Genomic DNA, 19,453 nt, shown 5'->3' on the forward strand with positions numbered 1-19,453 from the left:
CCAAACAAAGTTTTTTTTTATTTTTTTTTATTTTTATTTTTTTTTTTATGTTCCAAAGGTTGTAGTACATTTGTATTTACAATACTGACTTACTGCAGGTGAAAGTTTGCCAATATCTCCCTTACTATACGTACAGTACATAATTATTCTTAAAAAAACAATTACTGTAAATCACCAAAAGGGTTTTTTCATGTTCCAAAGGTTGCAGTGAGATTGTAGTGACAAGAATGACATACTACAGGTGAAATTTTGCCTATATCTTCTTTACTGTATGTACAATACATAATTAATCTTCGAAAAACAATTACTGTAATTCGCCTCAAGGGTTTTTTTTATGTTCCAAAGGTTGCATTACAAACCTTGTGGCCAGACTGACTTAATACAGGTGACATTTTGCCAAAATCCCCCTTACTGTACATGCAATACTTATTGATTTAAAGAAATCAATTACTGTAATTCAACAAATGGGTTTTTTATGTTCCAAAGGTTGCAGTACATTCCTAGTGGCCAGACTGACTTACAGCAGGTGAAAGTCTGCCAATATCACCCTTACTGTACACATAGAACATAATTAATTATCAAATACATTTACTGTAATTGACCAAAAGGGTTTTTTATGTTTCATAGGTTGTGGTATGCTTGTAGTTTCAAGACTAACTTGTAACTACACATGTCCTACAACCTTTGGAACATAAAAAAAAAACCCTATGGTGATTTATAGTAATTGTTTTTAAGAATAATTATGTACTGTACGTACAGTAAGGGAGATATTGGCAAAATTTAACCTGTAGTAAGTCAGTCTTGTAACTACTAACATACTATAACCTTTGGAACATGAAAACACCCTTTAGGTCAATTACAGTAATTATTTTCTAAGAATTATTATTTACTGTACATACAGTAAGGGAGATATTGACAAAATTTCACCTGTAGTAATTCAGTTTTGTAACTACACATGTCCTACAACCTTTGGAACATAAAAAAAAAAAAAAAAAAAAAAAAAAAAAACTTTTGGAGAATTATATATTTTTAAGAAAATAGCTTGTGTACTGTACATACAGTAAGGCCGGTGACACACTGGCTGCGTGGCGTGAGCGCCGCGTGTCTGAAGCGTCCCAGAAGCGTCCCAGAAGCGTCCCAGAAGTGTGGCGGATTCTGTGTCTTTACACACCAGAAGCGTGCCTGACGCGGCGCTGGCGCGCTGCTGCAGTACAGGGAGACCGTTGACAGACCAGGCTCATGTCTTCATTACAACAATATATACTTTTTTTTACACACCTACACCTACGCTTACTGATAAAGGACACCGTCAAAAGTATTGACGGCGAAATAGATTATGTTTGACAGGTGCAATATTTGAAAATCGATAATTATTTATTTATTTTTTAAATTACATTTATATCTGAATTTATGTCAACCTATAGACTTTCAAATATCAAAATATCATGAATTCATATGTATTTGTATACAAAATATTATATTTTGCCTGGAAACGCTTCCAACACGCGCGTGTGTCGCGGGAAAAATAGGCGTCGGTTCAATTTCTAGCATGCACGCGTTTTCCGCGCATCTCACACAGGCGGTCTGTAAGCTCTAACCTGTTAACATGGGAGCCGAATTTAAAACCGACACGCCACGCCACATCCAGTGTGTCGCCAGCCTAAGGGATATAATGTCTGTAGCGACATATTGGATATTTATATTATTTTCAGTCAGTTTGCCCACAACGCATTTACTGTGGCATTGAAATCATAATTTGTATTAAATATTGTACTTCGTTTTGTACTGAGAGGTTAATTTGCAGACGGTCCCTAAAGCAAGCCTAGGCGAATATCCAGTGAATATCAAACCTAAAAATAACTTTACCGGGCTAGTGCATGAGAAGTGAAAGTGTTAATGAGTTTTAGATCAAGTTTAACATCTAAACAAACCAATATATTTTAGACACCAACACAATGTCAGATTGTATATTTATATGTTTTTAACTCATATATTCTATGCAAACAAGTAATTGTAAACATAGATTATTGCACTTGTGTTATCAACCAGGTTTGCATGTGTGGATGATAGGAAAACTATTTTGCATGAATAAATTACTTTTAATAGTTCTAATGAAGGAGTATGCCCTGTATGGGGTTTCTTTCCTGCAGAGTTTTGCTCCAATTTTGCTCAAACTTAAATCGGATGAAAATCACACAGTGTATGTCACTCTCTAGTGATCCTGAAGACCTTGATCAGCTTGTTCAGATGAGTTTGATCAGGGTTGGAGCTAAACTCAGGAAAGTGGGAAAGTGGAGGAAAGTGGACCTTGAAGGTCAGAGTTGAGAACATCTGCCCCAAAGCATGCTGCCTTCTTTTGATAACTTTAGACATTATTTATGCAAAATGATCTTCTATGGTAGTCTTCTTATCATCCACACATGTAAAACTGGTTGATAACACATGTGCAACTGACTACAGTGTGTGCACAATTATTATATATCACTGTAACACTATAAAAAAAAACCTACGTAGTCACGGGATATGAGATATAATTTTCCATGAAGGCTAGAAGTAAAATACTCCTTATATTCACCTGTGCAGAATTATTATGTAGGTTTCTTTTACAGATAAAACTAGCCCCAAAAATGAGAAATATTCAAAACTAATGCAATACAGAAATGGCAAAGTTAAAACAAAAACAAAACAGGTGAAGAGGAAAAGACACATGTGGAAATGTGAGATGTAAAATCACTATAAATGGGTTTCTTACTTTCAGAAAGTGCAGAACTCTGCTGCAGTGAAAGAACAAAGACATGAATCTATTTATAAAAAAAGAGAGATCTGCTGTGAAGATTTAAAGAGATTGTTCACTGAAAAATGGAAATTCTGTCATTAATAACTCACCCTCATGTTTTTTTTCCAAACCTGTAAGACGTTTGTTCATCTTCAGAACACAAATTAAGATATTTTAAAGAAATCCAAGGGCTTTCTGACCCTCAGTGGTTGTACAAACGCATCAGATAATAATCCCAGTTTTTATGCCTATTTTTAAAAATACTGTCAAGTTTGTCATCTCCTCTCCAAAACAGTTTGCTGAAGCTGATTGTATAAGACTGAAGCTGAGAGTCTCTTTATGCTCCATGTGTGTCATTATGATCCTCATTAATCTTCAGATCAGATCTCTTCTCATACTCTAAACTGAAACTGAACACCTTTGAGACTGAAGATCTAGATCCATCTGGTGGACAAAGATGATAACTGCAGTAAATATTCTACACAAAACACATCTACTCATACATATTTGACTGATTATGCTTTAAATTATATAATACATATGACATTATTCCAGGTTAATTCAATAGATGTCATTTAATTATTAACTCTTAAACAAAAATGGTGATTTTGCATTTTGTGTAAAACATCACAATCTTATGCAATCTTTGATCATCTTCCTCTCTTCCTCATGGGGAAGTCGTGGCCTAGTGGTTAGAGTTTGTCTTCTAACCCTAAGTTTGTGGGTTTGAGTCTCGGGCCGGCAATACCACGACTGAGGAGCCCTTCAACTGCTCCCTGGTGTGTGTGTGTGTGTGTGCACGCGCGCACACTTCGGATGGGTTAAATACAGAGCATGAATTCTGAGTATGGGTCACCGTACTTGGCTGTATGTCACTTCACTTTCACTTGTTACTTTTATATGGCAGATGAATGTGAAAAATTGCTGCAGTCTTTAATTGGAGTGGTTTTCATTTTATCTAACACAGGAAAGGTAGACTGGCCCAGTCTGAATCTGAAATGTAAGTCTGATTAACTTGTTAAACTTAGTTGGTTAAACTAGTTTTTGAAAGACAGTCTTAACAATAGTGGCTAGTGTACTTTACTGTAAAAATGTGATAGTGGCTCGAAAACTGCTTAAAAGATGTATTTTTTTTTTATAAATAAATACGGGTCAGAAATCATAATTGATTGATAAGCGGCACATAAGGATAAGGAGGGTGGATGATTAACGAGGGATACCCGGTTCGTCTAACCATCACAACATATTGTGTGAACATATTAATGATCATTTGATAATTTAATTTATAGTCTATATTCTACTGATAACTTAAACTATCTCAAAATAAATGTTTACTGTAATAATTTGAGGAATGTTTCATGTGCATAGAACGTGTTGTCTTTCTTAACGCTGTATTGCACCTTCGCGTGAAGTGGTAAATCGATTCCTGAGCTATCGATGCCAACTAATTCAGCACCTTCACTCGGGACAGCGCTCTTGTAACGTCGGACGTAAGAGGCAGCGTCTTAAGAAGCTTCCTAAGGGACACTTCAGGGAACACACTTAGGAACATAAACAACTTTGGTAAGATATATCTTTCGAGTCTTCTTAGCGCGCTATAAGAGTGAGCGTTATCGGGAAACCGGGCCCAGTTCTTTAGAGTAACAACGCCAGCAGAGCGCTCATTTCCATGTGCACACCAAATGTCGCTTCCTCACTGTGTTCTCCAAAACCGTACATCATCAGCAATCGAATGAGATTCTTGAAAAAAAAAAAATATATATTGCTTAACAAATAAAAACAAAGCTTTCCGTTTAATACGATCTCTAATGCCCCCCTGGCATTTAGTGTAACTATACACAATGACAGAATGAGAATAAAGATGAAACACAATCCACAAAAAAGAAACGGGTTTGCAAGAATGAATGTAAGGAAAACCACGTTTAGACTGTTATAAAGGTGAGTCAGGATTGAATAAGTATTGAATCCCATCATATGATGCTAACCCTGAATCAACAAACAGAACTAACAAATATTGCTACAAGTGTGACTGCATCATATAATAATTGCTGTTAATAATGTTCATTGTCTGGCTGACTACGTCTTGTATTAATTATTCTGAAAAATCCTGTCATACGTGCACAAACTAACAGTCACCACTAATAAGCTACTACTAAATATTGTAGAAATGTAATTTTCTGTAAAGTTGCTTTGTAATGATCTGTATCGTAAAAAGCGCTATAAAAATAAACCTGAATTGAATTGAATAAGTACAAAAAAAATCTTCATTTGAAAGCAAAAGTCTAAGTCCTTTGATGGCTTCAAAGGGCAACAAACCAAAATTAGCAATAGCGTTAGCCAGAGTCCTCGTCCAATATTTTGGCAAAAAAACCCAAAAAATCGAAGATCAAGATCAGCACCTAGAAAGGACCTCTACTGCCCTGAAAGACAGCGGAGACCAGGACAACTAGAGCCCCAGATACAGATCCCCTGTAAAGACCTTGTCTCAGAGGAGCACCAGGACAAGACCACAGGAAACAGATGATTCTTCTGCACAATCTGACTGTTTGATCAGGGTTGGAGCTAAACTCTGCTGGAAAGTGGAGTTTGAAGGTCAGAGTTGAGAACGCCTGCCCCAAAGCATGCTTCCTTCATTTGATAACTTTAAAAAAAAAAAAATTAATGAAGTAATCAGAATTGATCAGAAAATATGATTAAGAGCCATTGCTTTATTCTTTTGGCAAATAATAGAAAAAAAGACCTGCACACTGTTACGCTCCCTTTATTCTAAAAATAAAAAATAGCAACGTCAGGCAAACATACACATACACAAGCAAGGGTAATAGTTCAATATGTTCTCACAGATTCAAACAGTTTCAATTGATGACAGCTGTTAACAATCAATGTCAATCAAGTGAGCAGCTATAGTATATCACATTAAAACAACACCTCAAAACATCGTAAGACAACACCCCCCCCCCCCCCCCATAAGTCCTAGAATTAATCAATGCAAAACTACACAACACATATTGAAGTACAAAACGAGACCATATCAATAACATTCACCTTTAAATACAAAATATATCAATTCATTCTTTTGGCAACCATATGTGTTGATTTTCAGGTTTATACATCAAGCAGTAACTCTAATGATGGATTAGAATTTGCTCAAATTACTAAAATTTGCTCGGGTGAAAGAAAAAAAACTAGTTTATGGCTGAATGAAAAAAGATTATGAAATATAAAATTAAATGACACTGTGTGCACCAGCTATATTTAATCAAATATATTTATAATTCATTGATCTGTGTTTAATGCCACGTGATCCAGTGTTATCAGTCCAATGTAAAATAAATAATCCTGATTTTAACATTGAAAGACTGTAAAAATGCAGTAAAAAACGGTTAATTAGTTAACGGTAAGTTTACACACTATATATGCTGAATAACTGTAATTACAGTTTTTTGAAAGTGAAAAAAACATAAACTGACACCCCAGGAATTCCCTGAATGACACTTCATATTAGATGTTTTAACCATTTCACCTTCTTTTTTCTATTATCAGTTGTGTGCGTTAGGGTAATCTTACATCTAATGTTGTAAAATTAATGTTTATACCACTATTTTAGTATCATGTGTGTTATCATGATGGTGTTAAGTGTGTGTTAGTGTCAGGGGAGCTGCAAAAAATCCAGGGCCCTATGCATAGGCAGTCCTAATGTCCTAATGGGATATGCTGCCATTGGTTTTGTGTTTCATGCCCAATGTTGTCCTTGTCAGAATAAAAGTCCTGTCTCTCAGTCAGTCTGTGATGCACATCATGCTCTGTTTCTCCAGAAACTCTTAAAAAGCTGCTTCCAACTAAAGTTTTAAGAACTTGCTGCTGCCTTCTCCAACATAAACCTGCGGTGCTTTACATCATCTAAAAGTGAAGAAATTAAGATATTACTAGCATTCTATTTAGCTGTACTATAAAATTGTATTTTTGATTAAATACTCAGTCAAAATTCTTAAGTAAGATAATATTTGCTGCTTTCTAAAGAAGAGAAAACCTCTGTCAGGACTGTCAGTTTAACACTATATTTCAGTTTTCTCTTTATGTTATTAATATCTCACCTCTGTTAGCATGTCTTCTTATCATCAGAATGAATCTCAGAAGGTCTGTCTGAATCATGACAAACTGGAAATCACAAACATCTGATTATTTTCATGCAGTTTATTAGCAGTGGATGAATGTTAAAGTTTATGATTACTTTAATGTGTTTTGATAACAGAAGATGAAACAGTATTTTCTAATAAAGATCATAAACACTCACAGTTTGGTCTGTTTATTCCAGAGCTGTTCAGTCTGACTAGTGTCTTTCTCTGTTTCTCTCCTGCTTCTGCTGATTGACTCTTGTTCTCTTTGCTGCTCATGTTGTTTGTGATGCTCCTCTGATGTTCTGCCATTCATTTATACAGCAAAATCTAGAATATAGGGTTCAAGTGAAGATGGACATTTATCATTGATTTTTGTGTGATAAAGGCTTATGTTTCATTAGCACTTTTTGGAGTTGTCTGCTGTTTTGTCCCCACAATGACAAAACCAAACTATAGCCTTGCTCTTCATTAACTTTAATCTTGGGACAGCAGTATATTTCACATTCAAAATGCGCTAAAACTACAAAAAAAAAAAAAAAAAATCTAATTCTTTCACCACAAAGGTGTTCAGACAGCAAACACACTTTCTCTCTCACAAAACAATGACCTGAAGAGCACTAGAAACGGGATTAACAATTAACAATTAATTAGAAACAGCATTATACAATGTTTTCTATCATAAAATGTGTTTAGAAAACAAGAAGACGCTAGTGTTCATAGTTCACTGCAGGATGTTGCATCTGTGTTTTGATGTGAATGAAAGATGAACAGCTGTGTAGGTGTTGAGTTACATTTCCTTCTTTATTGTTTTTAAGATTAAAACATCTTGATCATGCAGGAACTTTATACATGTCATTTTGTTCTAGGCCCTCTTTATTTTGCTCAGACAGAAATCATTTCACATCTGGTACAGAAAGAATCACTTTTGGTGTCTTAACCGGGGAGCCTGATTTCCCCAAGTACAACATGTTCCTGGAACAAAATTCCTATCAACCAATCAGAACTGAGATATAACTTTTCAGGAAGTATCTGTTTTAGGCTTGTGATCAGGGTTAGGTGCTTCTACACCACTGTTAAACTTTTCACACTGATTTTAAGAATAAATTATGTGTAGGGTTAGGTTTAGGGGTCGGGATTGGGTTATATTTTATATTTTTGGACAATAATGTTGATCCAGGAACATATCTTACTTGGCAAAATCACCATTTTAAACCAACTGTGAGAAGCTAATAGAAGGTTGAAAAGTTTCAATTTCAGAAAAAAATAATTTAAAAATAAATATAATATATAAATATAGCTGCAAGCAGCAATAACGGGGCCAAGCACTACAGAAGCAAGCTTCAGACGAATGGCAGGAATGAGTAATTAAGACAGTTTTAAGATTATTTTAGGCAAAATGGCTTAAAAACAATGAACACAACAACTAGTAATAGGATTTATTGGCTTATCACATGTAACCAATAGGTGGCGCTGTTACCAAATTAGTTTGGAATGGTCAGTGTGAGGTGACGATGACACATACAAAGTTTGGTGCAAATATGTCAAAGCTTTGCAGAGATACAGCCTCAAATGAATGTTGGCATCATTCCAGCAAATTTGTTGATGCGCTAAATGAGAACCGTTTCGTATATCGACATGAAATCCATAACATTTTGCCAGCATGGTCTGAAGATGATCCACGTCCAATTTGGTGAAAATCTGATTAACGGTCTAGGAGGAGTTCGAAAAAGTAGGTTTTCAACATTAATCAAAATGGCGGACAGGAAGTTCAGCCAAATAAGGAAAACTTGATATCTATGTTCTCGGCTTGACCCAAGGAATCTATTAAGATCAGCGTCATGTCAATAGCCAGATCTTTTCAAAAGTTATTAGCCTTTATGTAAATTGAGTTATAACTTTTGACCACTAGGTGGCTCTGTTTCAAAATATTTTGAGTACCTTCAGGGGATGATGTTGTTGGCAGATTCTGAGTTGTGGAATATAACACCAATGCATTTGTTTAGTATAGCCTTTTATTTCACAAAACTGTATTGAAGTCAATGGGAATTTCATGTTTTGTTCTATTATAGCGCCACCAAGAGGCTCAGTCCCACCATTTCTTTTATGTGTCATCAGAGTGAGCCCATACATATGCGTGTCAATTTTGGTGAAAATATCTCAATTCACTTCAGAGTTATAGACATTTACATGAAAAAACACGTAAAAATTGACTGACTCTTGACTTTGATTGAATATTACTACCCCTTACTATCAATATTTTTGCATTTGGGCATTGGTGTATAGCTATCGACCTATGTTTCCGAACTTCTGACGGTGGTTTCGTCTCGATCAGACAAGCGGTTTCGAAGATATAGCCAAATGTTTTTTAAGCGCTAAATCACAACGCTACACAAACCGTAAGGCAAAACCTAGCATGTTTGGTATTGTAGGACTCTGTAAGGTTTCAGGAGTCCAATTTGATGAGTCTGGTGAAAATACGTCGACCACACCCAAAGTTATAAGCATTTAAAAATAGAAGATCACCACTAGGTGGCGCTGTTTCGAAACTTCTCATACTCCTTCAGGACATTGTGCTGATGACCCATACCATGTTTCGTAACAATCCGTTGATGTGTTCAGAAAATACAGCATTTTAGCACAAAATTCAAAATGGCCGACAGTCAAAATGGCCGAAATGGTCAAATTGGATATCAGTCGACTCGGCATGTTGCCCTGAATCTAACAAGACCAATGTTATGATTTTTGGACAAACTGTTCAGAAGTTATAAGCAAAAATAGCAGTTTTTCATATCTCCGGATCAGTAGGTGGCGCTGCGCCCAATCACAGCATGTTGCCTCAGGTCATGCTTGTTATGACATGTACCAAGTTTGGTCTGAATAGGATAAGTCGTTGCCGAGATACAGCCTTACGACTGTTTTTGTAAGCACTACATAAAATTTGTTAGAGCGTTTATCGAAAACGGTTTGACGAATCAATTTGATTTGCATAACTTTTGGTCAGCACTGCCTGAGGATGATATGGTTTAATTTTCGTGTGAATCGGACAAACCGTCTAGGACGAGTTCGAAAAAGTAGGTTTTTAAAGAAATTCAAAATGGCGGTCATATTTCTATGACGGAAATGACTTCGTAGGGTGCAATCGAATCGGCATGAGCTCAGAAATCAGAGGAAAAAAGAATTTCGTTGATTGGCCTTAGGGTTAAAAAGTTATTAACAAAATTAAAGTGAAATTTTGGACAGTTGGTGGCGCTAGAGGGATTGACTTAGACACACCAAAATTGGTGTACTTAATGTTGGCACTGTCCTCTATCAGAATGTCAAACCATTACAACTTTCCCGCATTCGGTTCTATGGGCTGCCATAGACGCCCAGTCGGAAGAATAATAATAATAATAATAATAAGAACGCCAACAAAAACAAGAGGGTCCTACGCACCTTCGGTGCTTGGCCCCTAAATACATTTTAAATTAAGTATAATCACAAATGGCAGCCATAGATGCAGTTGCAGCTCAAGACAATTTTTATTTGGGGGGGCAATGGGGGGTCCTGGTCATTTCAAGGGGGGTCTCATGAAAACCAACAAAAAATACAGTGGACATGGCTAATAACTGCATATTACTGCATCAAAAATATTTTCATTTTGGTCCAAAAATAGCAAAAACTATGACTTTATTCAGCATTGTCTTCTCTTCCGTGTCTGTTGTGAGAGAGGTCAAAACAAAGCAGTTTGTGATATCCGGTTCATGAACGAATCATTTGATGTAACCGGATCTTCTTGAAACAGTTCATCAAATCGAACTGGGCCCGGTTTCCCGATAACGCTCACTCTTAGCACACTAAGAAGACCTCGAGAGATATATCTTACCAAAGTTGTTTATGTTCCTAAGTGTGTTCCCCGAAGTGTCCCTTAGGAAGCTTCTTAACACGCTGCCTCTTACGTCCGACGTTACAAGAGCGCTGTCCCGAGCGAAGGTGCTGAATTAGTTGGCATCGATAGCTCAGGAATCGATTTTCCACTTCACGCGAAGGTGCAATACAGCGTTAAGAAAGACAACACGTTCTATGCAAATTATACATTCCTCAAATTATTCCAGTAACATTTATTTTAACATAGTTTAAGTTATCAGTAAAATATAGACTATAAATTAAATTATCAAATGGTCAGTAATATGTTCACACGATACTGTATGTTGTGACGGTTAGACGAACCGGGGATCCCACGCTTATCATCCACCCTCCTTATCCCGTTTTGCCACTTGTGCCGCTTCTTAAAATGGGTTTAATGACTTATAAAAATTATATAATACACTTTTAGATTAATGGTAAGGTACTTTACAATCAGAATTGATTGACAAGCAGCTGCAGTTACTTCTGTTTAATGCTGTATTGATTGCAATTGGTTTATGTTTTTAATAAAGAGCAACCTATCTACAATGAACAGAGAGAGAGAGAGTTCGATACAAAATATGGTGTGAAAGCAACGTAAAAAAGGGCTCCAAGCCTCTCATCAGAGGAACTTGAAGTTTTGCTGGACTTTGCCACCAGGTCAAAGATCACACCCCTATGGTCCACGATAACCTGCACGTTTATGGCCGCGTATTCTCTTTCCCGAAATGTACGCCTGTCACTGATGGATTGGCAATTGGGATGAGTCCCATCCACCAGGGTGTAATCCCCGGCATGGCGCAGAAGGGCGTTGGTGACAGTGTGGACGCACCTCTACACCGAGGTCTTGATTAAGCCGTAGCCCTCTCCCACGACCTCGATGAATCTCTCTGTAGCAAAAAAAATAAATAATAAAAATAAAAATAAAATGTAGCGCTGGGCTTCAGGGCTTAAAGCAAAATTCTGCCGCATTATCCTGGCAAGCGCAGGTCTGAGAAGGTCCAGCAGCTCCATAATGAGCTGACTTGGGAGGCAATTTTTTTTTATATAGTCACATCAGGCAAAATGTCAAAAGGGCTTAAGTTTTGCCGAATAAAAAAATTGACATGGACTAAACGGCTCCGCGTCCGGCTCCGTCTTTGATTCAATACAAGGACATGTTGGATCGCTGCTATGGTCACTTACTGGACACATCCATGATTACCCATTTATAGATCTTAGCCATTTAGAGCCAAATTGTTTGCCAGATTTTATTTATCAAATTTTTTTATTGCCAATTCGCTTTAATTACATTACGAAAAAGCCTAGGCTAATTACCACCACATAAAGTAAACTTCATAAATAGGCCTGTATCCATTGCAGACATAATTTATTATGAGTCTTAAAAAATCATAGAAAATCATATTTGAGCCACAACATTGTCAACATACCATAGTTTGACTTGTACTTCGCTGCTAAAGACCTCTGTACAGTAGAGTCTTGAGCTCAAACAACGATAAGAGAGAGCTTACGAATGGTCCAGACCAACCTTACGAAGGTGTGACTTACAGAAGATATACTTAGCGTACAAACGTGTCGGGAATCATGCCATAAGGTTAAAAGAGAGGTTAAGAATATGTTAAGAACTACTAAGCGATAAGAACGTTTTGGGGAACCGGGCCCTGAATCGTTTTAAACAGTTCACGTCTCCAATACGCATTAATCCACAAATGACTTATGCTGATTCACGTATCGATATGGATGATTACGTATTGATACAGCAGCAAATGCTTTGATGCAGTTTTGAAAAAGAAACAATAGAGAAGACAATTTTAAGTTTAAAATAATAATAGCTCTGGGATTAGAAACTGAAATGTCTTAAATTGTCCCAACCTGATGGCATTTTCTTTTCTGTTCTACAGAATAATTAAGAACAGTGGTTATAGTAAAAACTATAGAAAATGCTCTACATTGTCCTTTTTCTCACCAGCCTCTGTCACCTGGCTTGCTGTTCCCTGCTCTCTTTCTGTCATGTGTGCCTCTACATTTCCCTCTTTTTCTTCCTCTATCTCCATCTCCTCATCTGATCTATTACTTTCCACTCTCTGTCCATCTAGGAACAAGGCACAATTTACTATTTCAGCATTAATCTATTATTTTAACCATCACTACTACTCTTGCACCTATTCAATAAGTCCACCCTAAATATTGATTCAAAACGTTAAAAAACTGATACACTGGAATATAGTGATTAATATTATTATTACCGTTGTAGTTGTCTAAAATTTAACACCTTTGCAATGTAAACAAATGATAAGCTACATTTGTTATTCATATCCTTCACACTGCACTTTGTGCAGGTATATTATGCAGTTTTTATTGACATTGATATTTTTACATTTATTTCCAGAGAGATATTATTGAGTTTACAGCCTAAAGTGGTCTTGCTGTTGTAAACACTGTTGCTATTGTAGAAAAAAATATTTGCGTCACATTTAAAATATAATTGTATTTTAAATCATTTTACAAAATTTTTATAATGATAATTCAGAGAATGAGAAAATCTAAATAAGCCTTACCAGTGTTGTGATGATTATTTTTAAGGCACTCAACATGTTAAAAAATAAATAAGTACTGTAATATAATAAAAGTTTAGTCAAATAACAAAAAAAGACCAGATCCCTCAATGCCTGTGAAACTTTTCTCCCTCAAACAGCACGCTAGCGTTACTCTACACTACAGGCTACACACAGCAATATAAACAACATATCTGCATGTTCTCACATCACATCGTCCTTGTAAAATAATAATAAGTAAATAAACATCAAAATCACTTTGCTGAGAATGAAACACCACTTACCAGCTGCTACGGTGTTGAAAATATCCTCTAGCAATTAAAAAATGCGCGTGTGTAGTTTGAAGAAAAACATGTTTTAATCTTTATCGCGGATATATATATTTTTTAATTAGGAAGAGGATGGGGGGGGGTCAAAGCGTTTTTTTTTTGCAGGGTCTTGAAACCCCCCAAGACCCCTCCTGGTGCCGCCGGTGGATAGATGTTGTTTACAAGTTTTTACATTGTAGATAAAAACAATGTCAGCTTAATAAAAATTAATTTAGGCAGCGTCTTAATTAAGAATTCTGACATCTGAAAAGTCTGATAGCCTTACACAATATGCTAACATATTTAAACTGTAAAAAAATTACTGCTGCAATTAGTTATAAGGACTTAAAATTAAAATTAACTTTAGTTTAGATTACTTAAAATTTGTTGAGATAACTTAAATATCCAACTTAAGTCAAGCAACTTTTTTAAAGTTGAAAACTGTTGAGGATTCGGAAGCTGAAAGATTTACAGAAACACTCTGAGCAATGAGCCTAGAGAAATATAACTGATAATTGAGTTTGCTTAAACAGTCGTATATTGGGATTTAAAGGCCATGTTGCATGTTAATTGTTGCTATGTTAACCACCACTTTCAATTAATGGGTACATAAATCACTCAGGATATGTATATTTGTATTTTTAAAATGTCTCAAAAACGGTCACGATGACGTCACGTTGGGGAGAAGTCGAGGAAAGGTACCCTCAGCCTAGTATGATGCCGCGTTTTAGGGAGCCCGTAACCCGTGTTTTTCCAACCTCAGACCCGTGAAAGTGCACTGGAATGGCAATCAAACCCGTGACTTCCCACCCGTGAACTTGTGTCTCGTACTAGATAGATGTACTCCGAGTTCCGAGGTCACACAGCACGTGAAACAACGATGACAGCCCCTATGAATAATACTGCCTACGGATGCAGTTTTATGCAAGTGGTACACGTTGAAAAAATGATTTTAGGTCAATGTAACGTTGCAATAAAATAAATAATCTAGTTACAATTCCTTGACGGAACAGTACAAAGTTATTAGTAGTGGTATGAAATAGTGATTACGAGCTCAAAAACCTGCCTGGAACGCAGCATCAGAACTAACGTTATAGCGACTGACTGGGATGAGGAAGAGGTGGCAAGAGCCAACATGTGTAATGACCCACAGCCGTGTAATTTCGATCGAGCCAGCCGTAAGAAGGCAAATGAGGATTTGCCAAGAACTGATGTCTGTCAAAGCCTATGCATGGTCTGAGGAGAATGAATGGAGAGTTGGTGAAGTGTCCTGGTGAGTTGCTATCATTTAGCATCGCAGCAATGAGCACTGGAGCTAGTCTACGAGCAGCAGTGCACAATAACGACACACACACACACACACACACACACACATATATATATATTTTAATGTCATCGAGTAGCACAGAGTGAAAAAAAAATCTAAGTTTTCTTTATATCTAGTGGCAGTGATCATGACGTTAGTTCCGATAAGTATCGGTAACCTTTGTCATAGTGTCGTAGAACTGGTAAACTTTGTCTTTGTCATCTAGAAATAGAAGGCATCATGCTAGCTGTCACATGGAAACTGCGCTGGAAAGCTTGTGCTGTAGGGGAAGTGAGTGCGTTTGGGTCGCTGTTGGTCGATATCTATCTATCTATCTGTCTGTCTATCTATCTATATATATCTATGTATTTATCTATTTATCTATAACCTGCGCTATCTGAATACTCTCGTCTACTACTCGTCTCTCTAGTCACTCTCAATGCTCTCAAGGCAGCTTTGGTAAATTCTCTCCCCAACGTGACGTGATGCAATGCATTGTGGGGGAAAGGAGACTGTTGTAAGATAGTACCTACTTTTTCATATTATATTCAGTTTTGTTATACCCAACAACATAAAATACAATGGATAACAGTTTAAATGTTTATTACCAACAAGCAAATTGCACAAATTCGTAAAAAAATTAACCTTGCAACACGGCCTTTAAGTTATATGTTAATTTTTCTGTACTAATTGGTATTCTAATAATATGAAATAAAATTGTTTCAAAATCCTGATTAATCATTTTGAGCTTCTAAAAGTCTTTCATCTAACAAAATTAAAGATGGTGTCATTACCTTGTGATGAACTGAGTCCAGTGAATCTCCAGTGCAGTTCTGATGTGTGATGTTGAAGTGTCTGAGGTTAAGAGGTTTAGAGACGTACAGTGTGCACTGGTGATGCCTCTTCTGTCACTGAGCCTAAACAAAGACAGAACTATTCTGTGGTGGTGGTGTTTTTATGGATATCTCTATAGTAACGGCATGGTTCATTTACTCAGTGACGCCCAGTGGCAAATAATAACAGATGGAACATGACCTTATACTGCTGCTGTGATATAATATTCTAATACACATTAAAGAATACAAATTATTTACTGTTTCTTATTTTAATTTTTTTAAGAAAGTGACATTCAGAAACAGATATTTTATGTTGTTGAGTGAAACTACAGATAACTCTGCATAATGAGATCAAACCATGAGCACCATCAGCTACAAAACCAAACGTCTGATTTAGTCTTTAACAAAATACACACAGAATCCAGTGAAATGTATATGTATTTCAGTGAGCTGTTTGACTTAAATTTGATATCTTTTTTTGACTTCAATGCTGTTTCCCAAAATGATCTGTGTAAGTTACTTTAATTTAATAGTGACTTTGATTAACATCTCACTTTAACTCTTAGGGGTCTATCTTTAGATGTTTGGACACTCAAAATTATAACCTTTAAATATAAAGTAAATATAAATTATTATTAATAATAATGTGTTGGGGAAAGACACGTATAGCCAATGTATAATATGTATAAATTGAAGTTTTTATTAAAGACTGCTCATAACATTTTAAAGTCAGTTCAGTTAAACTTGTTTTTGAGAGACAGTCTTAACATAGTGGCTATATTTGTCCTTCTGGCCCCAGGTTTAATTATAAACTAAATTCAAAAGGAAAAAATATGTATTCTGACATTAATCATTTAACTGCTTTATAGTTATGGTGAATGTGTGTGAGTTTGACCATGAAAACTTACAAATTACAAAATACAATTCTAACAAAACAAAAAAAACAGAAGTGTGTCTCAGAAAGTGACATTCCGCCAAGTATAGTGACCCATACTCAGAATTTGTGCTCTGCATTTAACCCATCCGAAGTGCACACACACACAGAGCAGTGAACACACACACACACACACTGTGAACACACACTGTGAGCAGTGTTCATCATTTATGCTGCGGCGCCCGGGGAGCAGTTGGGGGTTCGATGCCTTGCTCAAGGACACCTAAGTCGTGGTATTGAAGGTGGAGAGAGAGCTGTTCATGCACTCCCCCCACCCCATTTCCCGTGTTGGGCTGCTTTAGAGAAGAGGAAGAATAGTTGTATGTTCTTTGTTAAGGTGTTTTCCATTAATATCTCCATTGTAATATGTAGCATGGATAAAGCTTTAGTATGGATAAAACCACAGATCAAAAGATAACATAAACAACAATAGCATGCACATTGTATCTTAAAAAATGAGACAAAGTACAAAAAAACTAAAACATACTATTCTGAAACATCCTAAGAGCCGTGCTTGCACAAGTTCTGCGTGATCCTTGTCACTAATATTCTCTGGGTCTCAATATGTGAAAAATAATAATTATTATTATTATTATTTTTTTTAAGCATGAACCCATGTTTACAGTGCACCCCTTAAACACCATAAACACAAGCAAGTCTTTAATAAAGATGGTAGACCGCCCCTTTGAGTTTGAGATGTGAGCAATTTAGTTGAACTAGAAACATACACTTTAAAGTTTATTTCATTCTAATATAAAAGTCTTTCATCTACAACACAATTAAAGATAAGGGAGTCATTACCTTGTGAAGAGCTGTCTGTGTTGAAGTGTTACACAGAAACACAGGTTAACGTCTCTTCTGACACTGAGACGAAAAAGAAGAAGGAACTGGAGGATGACGCTGTTTTACACAGTACATCTCAAACTTGTGTGTGTGTGCGTGTGTGTGTGTGTGAGTACACTTTTCTCTGTCTGCTTTAAGCACTTAGATAGATGCCACAGTAATATATCTAACAGTTTTCAAACCAAACACCTTAAATAAATAAATACTGAACTACAACCTTATGAATTTATCAGTTTATTGAAAAGTGTAATTTCAGCAGCTTTGCACAGACATTAATGCGGTGTGGCGAGTAAAGCCCTGTTTTAAAAGTTTGCAATGCACTTTTTGAACATTTTTCTCATGCATTTTTTTTAATGAATGCATACAATATTACAGTATCATTCTTTTTTTTTTTATCACAAAGTAAATTGAAAATAACACAAAGTTAACAGAAGCATTGTTCATATTTATTTGAAGCAGCGTGTGAACTTATATCATTCAGTAGTACTGATTAAATACAGTGAAATTCATAAAAACAAATATTTTTCTGTGATTTCTGAGAGGTGTGTAACATTTTGTTCTAATAATACATAATCATCATTATTGCTCATTTATAAAAACATGCATTATATGAAAAGACATGCAGTACAGAACAACAGATTTGTCCTGTCTAAACTGTGTGTAAATGAACTATTATTACGAGACTCTGAATCTGATGAATGTTCTGCAGGTTACTGCTTTCTGAAGAGAGAAAATACTCTCAGAACTACAACACACACAGCTGTCGATATTACAATTACTGCATCTGATCTATGAATTTATTCTCTTCTTATTTGGACTTTAATAAGTAAAATGACTAACAAGAGATTTAAATGACAAAAACCTAAAAAGAAAATGATGAAATGCCCGAGAGAAAGACACATCTTGATCTGGTGCTCATCCCTCAAGAGTTATTCATATCTAAATGTCTAAAGAATTGGTCTTCATTTATTTCATGACATATTTCAGGTTTTTCACAGTTCATGTGTTTCTTTCTCCTCAAACTGTTTTTGAGGCCCTGCTTCTCCAGTGAGATTGTCTGTTGATCACAGTTTCATTTAGAAATGTCCTTGTCATGGATATTTCATAATTCATAATTCTGCCATAGTCCTGTGGTGTAGGATGTGGTAAAACTAACTGTGTGACAACACACATTTCTGCTTATATGAATTACTCAATACAATTTTAAAATAAAGGTACTTCACGATGCTTTAGAAGAGGCTTTTAATGATTTGAACCTTTAACATCTGAAGAACCTCTCTGTTTCACAAAAGCTTCTTTTTGGTAAAAGAGTGTTCTCTTCAGATTCTAAAAAGGTAAGAAGGAGATGTCTCTTTGCCTGAATGGCATCGCTGTGAAGAACCTTTTAAGCACCTTTATACCTTTTTCTTGGTAGTATTTATTAATAAATACCAGTACTGTTCTCACTGATTAACTAATATTCTTCTAGAAGTGCAAACTGTTGAAATGATTGATCCACACACACACACACACACCACTCACATCTGTAAGTGTTTCATCTGTGTTACTGTGAGTTATACATTTGTGGATAATTGTACTCAGAGTCATGTAGAGTGATTCATTGGTCAGTTCATGTGATCAAACCCACAGCCCTGGTGTGTCTGACACATGATCTAGTCGAGCTGTAGAAATGCTGTAGTGTTGGAGACGCTTGTATTTGTGCAGGTGAAGCTCACAGATGTGATCATCACACAAACCTGCTGTGATTCTGATGATCTCCTGTAGAGGGAGACACCTCACTGTGTCAGACACAATCCAGTGCAAACACCACAGAATTAAGAGAGAGGGACGTTGATGCAGATCCCGCTTAACAGTGTTTAACTGTGACACAATAAAAAAAATGTCTTTAATGT

General features: G+C 36.1%; 1 long non-coding RNA gene across 1 annotated transcript; it reads right to left on the reverse strand.

Annotated features, from left to right (window-relative positions):
* Nucleotides 1-5,529: 5,529 nt before the first annotated feature.
* On the reverse strand, nt 5,530-17,588 carry LOC113077952 (uncharacterized). Its single transcript, XR_003281423.1, has 5 exons — nt 17,520-17,588; nt 15,743-15,865; nt 7,071-7,221; nt 6,871-6,934; nt 5,530-6,676 (listed from the first exon to the last, which is right to left on the reverse strand). It is a non-coding gene; the product is annotated as an uncharacterized LOC113077952 (long non-coding RNA).
* Nucleotides 17,589-19,453: the final 1,865 nt, after the last annotated feature.

Source organism: Carassius auratus, unplaced genomic scaffold (assembly GCF_003368295.1).
Source record: "Carassius auratus strain Wakin unplaced genomic scaffold, ASM336829v1 scaf_tig00023612, whole genome shotgun sequence".
Lineage (NCBI taxonomy): Eukaryota > Metazoa > Chordata > Actinopteri > Cypriniformes > Cyprinidae > Carassius > Carassius auratus.